We start from the raw sequence: 6107 nt of genomic DNA on the forward strand, positions 1-6107 counted from the left end.
ATTGTAAACAGCGTGCTTATTTAAGACCGTTCGGCTACTTGGAATGATATACAGTGGAATCCGCTTAATAAATCCGTGATAAATAAATCGTGATAATAAATCATCCGCTTATTGTGGCCGCTTGAGCTGTTGACGGATTTTCCCCATAGATACCTATAGTTAACAAATCCGCTTAATAAATTCACGTACTCTGCTTAATAAAGCCATTTGGGAGTTCCGAAGACCGCAGTAACGTCTCCCCATTCGAAATGTGGCATCCAGCCCGCTCCTAAAGAACCGTGCTGGAGCAGCGGTCTGCAGCAGTTGGAGTTCTAAAAACAGATGGAGTTCAGGGCTATCAAGAGCGCAATTTCTATGCACTTCAGAGGAATGTTCCCGCAAAGCACGCTCGACTGTTTCGTCGGCATAGCAGGCATGACGGGGAGTGATCGTGGATGGATATGTTGACTTAATCGGTGCGACAGCTTTGCACTGGTCCCCTTCGCCCTTTGTCCCTTTTGCGCTGGTCCCTTTCAGGGTAACATGCTCCCGCACTACGGTCTCTACGGTCGCATGTTCGGGGGTATATCCAACCCTAAAACCTCCCTTTATACATAAGGCTGCATTACAAAAGACAAATTATTTGGGAGACTGCACAGTATCTGCACAGTAGACACTGGCACAAGCAACGAGCGTTTGTTATGAAACCTTAACGTTGTTACTCAATGCTCACGTCAATGCTCACATCGCGTCTTACGTCTTTGATAATACAATTTATTTGCGGAGGCAATATGCATCGTTCGTCTTTTTTCCTATGCGATGACGTGCAAGTCCCTGACGTAACGCCTCGTAATTTCATTCAACAATCTTTGTAGAATGCTGGCTAATTTGGCTGCAACACCACAAAGTATAGGCATGAGTTCCTTACGCTAACTTGCGGCGGCCAGCAGAAACCCACAACTACAATAAAATGAACGTTAGATTTGTTTGTGGTGTTCTGTAAATGACACACCGGGAAGCGACCTTCAGTTGCGAAATATGATGACTGCGCCCAGCCGCTTTCGCCCACAAAATGTGTTGCGGCTGAAGTTTTATTCCGCAGTAGGTCGTTTCACTGAGCACACTGACATATTTGAGTCCCAGGTAACCTAGATTCCATTTGGGCATGTCTTGATAGGGGGTCAAAAGGCATAAAGTTGTTTGCTTTCCATGCAATACCAAACTTAACATTGATTCGATAATGGATGCCAGAGACGCTCATGCTAACAATTCATAAGCTGCATTGGCAAACTTCAATCGTGTTTCATGCTTCATATTTGAAAGACATGCTGCAATGTGCATTTAAACAATATAGCATGAATTGCAATATTTTGGAAAGCTGCTTACGCAAGTTATGATTGTTTAAATATTTCCGCAATTTTATTTGTATATCTTATATGCCTAACATGAATTTTATGAAACGAGTATGATACCCATGCGACTAAATGTTTTTTTTTTACTGACTATACACTTATACTGTCACCATTCTCGCTTCCTTGCTGTATGATGCTCGCATCATTTCCTTTTACTTTTTTAATCCTTTCTTTGAAAAGTGTACCCAATGAGTGCTCACGCTCAGTGTTGACGCCGTCTGCCAGACGCAGTACACTTCTGCTTTGGGCGCCACTCATCCCTGAGCACTACATTTAGAGGTCCGTTCAGGCAAACAGTGCTGACCTCACGGTAAGCATGCACAGTGCTGTGTCATATACTCGCGTGACGATGAGTAGGACCGACGAACGTCATGCAGCATGTGGATGTTATACTTTTTTTTCGCAAGAATCGGAAATGACGCCCGTCTGTTGGAGGCACTGCAGGGTCTCAAACGACAAGGATCATCTTCTTTCTCCCTTTGGTATTTCGACCATATTGTGTTGATTGATATTCCTGGGAAAAGCTAGAAGAACGTTTGCCAATGAAACCATTCCCCCCCCAAACACACACACCAAAAAAAAAAAAAAAAAAAACGATGACAGTCATGCCATATTCATGTACGTTTAGGTCTTGACATGCATGTTTTGGCTGTTCGACTCGTGAAAGTTTGAGCATGACGTTTTGACACATATGCATCTTTTAGGTCTCACCATGCCGCCTTCGTTTCGAGGGCATGCCAGCTCCATCAGGAAGTGCACCAGCCTGCCTCACAGGTAAGTTACATGCATTCAATTGCCACCTTAGATTGGTGCTTCTGGTATTATGCAGAATCAAGTCAGTCCCTGCATGAGAGTGCCTGTATCGGATCATTCTCGCAGACTTAGCTTATCATGGCCAAATACTGTTACCTGATGGCTAAGTGACGCGTCTTCAGCCCCGGAAGGTGCCGTATAAAGTGTTCTTAGATAGTCTATGCAGTTGACTGGCACGGTATCTTGACGATGTTTTTTTTTCTTCAGACTATAGTCACACTCGAAATGCCTCATGTGATGTTTCCTTTTTACAAGGAAGAGCATCGACAAAGTAACTAAATCACCTGCAGTGACGTTTATTTACCTTTGTGCACGATAACCAACAGTTAGGGGTACATGTTGCAGCTGTTGCAGTGACTGACGGCTGGAGTGCCTAATAAGCTACTTTAAAGTCGCACGTGTTTTTAAACTGCAATACTGGCACTTACCTTCATGTTACATACTGAGTAATCCAGGGGATCTTGGAATGTTAACTGTTATGCATGTTTTATGAATGTACGATATGTTACAGAAAGTAACTGTTCCTCCAATTACGGACATTTTTCACTTGCCAGCTTGTCATATTTTTTTTCGTCAAAAGAACGGAACACCGGACACTAAAAACGCGGTAGTTCCTACACTGAAACTTAAGTTTTGTCCTTTTAGGGGAAATGCTAAACCTGAAAAACCGAATAGTGATAAGGTGTTGCAAAAAGAATCAGGACCATTCAAGTTTAGTTGTTGTAAGGAAAACTTATCAAAACCCTATCTCCCCCTCTCCCTCCCTCCCTCCCTCCTTCCCTCTCTCTCTCTCTCTCTCTCTCTCTCTCTCTCTCTCTCTCTCTCTCTCTCTCTCTCTCTCTCTCTCTCTCTCGCTCTTTCTGTTTGTGTACAACTTGTGTCTGTATGTGGCATGATAAGTTGCAATAGGTACCGTGACTTACATACATAGCCAATCCTAATCCATTTTCTTTCTCATATTATTGACACTGCTATGATAGTCTATGCATTATGCAATGCTACACTATATATCACCTAATCAGGATATGCTCAGCTGAGTGGCTCAACCGATCTCGAATTAATTAGCTAAGTAAGCCCGGGCGCACTGTCTATTGTACCGTCCGTTCCAGCGTAACTTCATCACTCGCCCACCTTGAATAATTAACGCGTGTTCGACCGCTGCAATGCCAGAATGTGACCGTGACACGGGATGGCCTGATATGGGACGAGGCGACACGTAGCGCTACTGGTTAACTGGCGACCAAGGTAGACCGGTCAACGGGGTGCTTCAATGCTCAGCCGCGGGACGGCAGCCGAGACATGATGGCATCTGTGCTATTCACTCAGTCACGGCACGCTGTTACTGAAATGGCACAGATCGACGATCGTTTTAACTAAAAGAAAATTAAGTTGGTTGATGATGAAATTGTTTGATTTGTTATGACATGCTTGCTTAATTATTTGCTATTCTAATTTTTTTTTCGCAACGAGTCTGCCAACCTCAATTGCAGTTCCACTATATGTCACGAGATGGCAATGCCGTCGCTCCAATATCTGCTAGGTGGCTCTGTTATCAATAGTACATCGAAGCTACGGACGAAAATGTAGTATTGTTGCGTCGACTATAGCACAATCAATACATCCATATACTTGCGCAATATTATGGCTTATCATGCCATTGGTATCGCCATTAGGGGTATGGTGGGGGATCACTTTTACATCGTCTTTACTCTGTAGAAGCCACACCATGACAATGGGCAATGAAGCCGCCAGCTTTTCAATGCCTGCTGAAAGGACTGATCCACGTTTGAGTGAAAGACGCTAATGCTAAAAAATAGGAGACTCTGGTTTATCATACCGATTTACAGTTCAACTATCGCTTTTTGACACACCTGCGCTATAAACACATAATGGAACGATGTGATTGCAGGTATCTAAAGAACAACGCTGTTTTTCATCGACGTTTTTTTTTTCGACAAGAGTCAATGTCTTCAACAATCGAAGTCAAAGAATTATGAAGTGACATCTAACTTTGTCCATTCAGACTGATGGAAAATGGTACTTTGTGAGCAGTCACTTTCCATACTCTGTCAAACATCAACCAAGCTCTGCCCTAAGTTCGCTCTTTCATGTTTGTTTTGGTTTGTTTGTGGTTTATTGTGCGATATGCCCTGGTGGCATTATTCACCGCTTCATCACACATGCGTTATTATGTGATGCTGCTGCTCGATCGTAAGGCACTCTGGCATTCAATAGGCAATATATGCGCTGTTCATTATTCCGATCAATTTGTTGCCTTCAAAAGTCACCATTCTGCCCCTGGGCTGGGGTCGGCGGCCCGCCGATGGACGCTCCCCACGTGCATGTTTATGGGCGCTAATAATGACTATTCGCTGGTCCGCTCATCGGCCACGTGCCGCCACGGCCCGCTGAGTGCCTCGCCACGTGCCACGTGCCACGTGCTACGTCATCATTCATGTGACGTCAGTGTCGGCACGTGTCGCGCGATAATCCATTAAAGGCGCCGGCCGCCCGCGGCGCTCGCTCCCGTCTCAGGGACCTGCGGCTGCCGGAGGGGATCGGACACGGTGAAGCGAATTGACACGCCCAGGGGAGAATAATGGCCCAAACGAGGGGTGTATTTTGATGGAGTGCACACGAGAGTAGTGTAACTTGGAGGGATTTGTGCTGCGGAATTCGTTCAACCGTTGCTGTGGCTTAATTGCACTGAAATATATGACTGTATAGTTTTCACTTTTAAGGCGCGCATGCCGGCTCTAGAGAAACTTGTGTTGCGTTACGGGAGAGTCGATGTCTTAAAATGTTATTGGCAATTGTTGACAATGCGCACCCAAAACAAGCAGTGCATCTTTATGTTAACCCTCGCATGTGTGCGGCGTTTGCCAGCTTCTAATGTGTAGGGGGGGGGGGGGGGTCGGTTGGACCCCCCCCTTGCCGTTTGGCCCCTGATCGAGCTAGAGCTTCGCGGAAAAAACGAGCGTGTTGCCCGTGACGAGAGGAAGCCGATGATACCCAATTTTAAGGTCCTAGGTCATTGGTTGACCTTCCAGGTCAGGTCAATGACCCAAAGTCGGGAAAATCGGGACCTATTAGAAAGTCGTAAAGTGTGGCTGCTATGGGGTTTTTCGGGGTGCTGATCACGAATATCGTGTTAGTTTTGATCACAGATGATGTCTTTAAGCATTTAGACCAGGTCGGGTCAGGTCAGGTCAGGTCAACCAGTAGGCGTCGTGACGGGTATTCGTAGTACGTGTTAACCGCCTCTGACAGCTTCGTAACATGTTACGAAGGCACCAAAACTGCTTCGTAAATGTTCAAATGGTTGTTAAATTCGAATTCAGCTCCAAAAACTAGCCTAGAAACATGGAAAACTCGAAAAAGTGAACCGAGGTCACCCGAGGTCACCAAAGGTCAATGACCTGACCTGACCTTCAGGTGACCTTGACACCCACCCTAATGCATGGGAGTAACATCAAATCACATGTTTGAACGTTTGAAACCACGAAAAGCTTGCAAACGCGCGGCTAATGCGAGCCGACATACGCGGAATCGCGATTCCGGCCAAACATGGTCTCGGAAAAGAGGTCACAGGTCAAAGGTCATTTGGGTCAGGGTCATGAAATTTTCAGTGTCGGTGTAAAATTGATCAATGCGAGGGTACTGAAAGTTTCGTCGCGATCGGCCGCTTTTTACGCGAGTTATTTGCGAAAAACCATGGGGGGGGGGTCCATCCGACCGTTTGGGGTCCATCCGTCCATCCGACCGTATTTATTATTTATTTATTTATTTCACGTCATTGGCTCACTCCACACTTGTGTGGCTATTCTAGTGCCAGAGTCAAATAATAAAATAGTGGTTGTCGGGATGACACACATACATAACATTCATACATACATACATACA

The sequence above is a fragment of the Amphibalanus amphitrite genome, unplaced genomic scaffold (assembly GCF_019059575.1).
Source record: "Amphibalanus amphitrite isolate SeventyFive unplaced genomic scaffold, NRLGWU_Aamphi_draft 000145F_arrow, whole genome shotgun sequence".
NCBI classification, from domain to species: domain Eukaryota; kingdom Metazoa; phylum Arthropoda; class Thecostraca; order Balanomorpha; family Balanidae; genus Amphibalanus; species Amphibalanus amphitrite.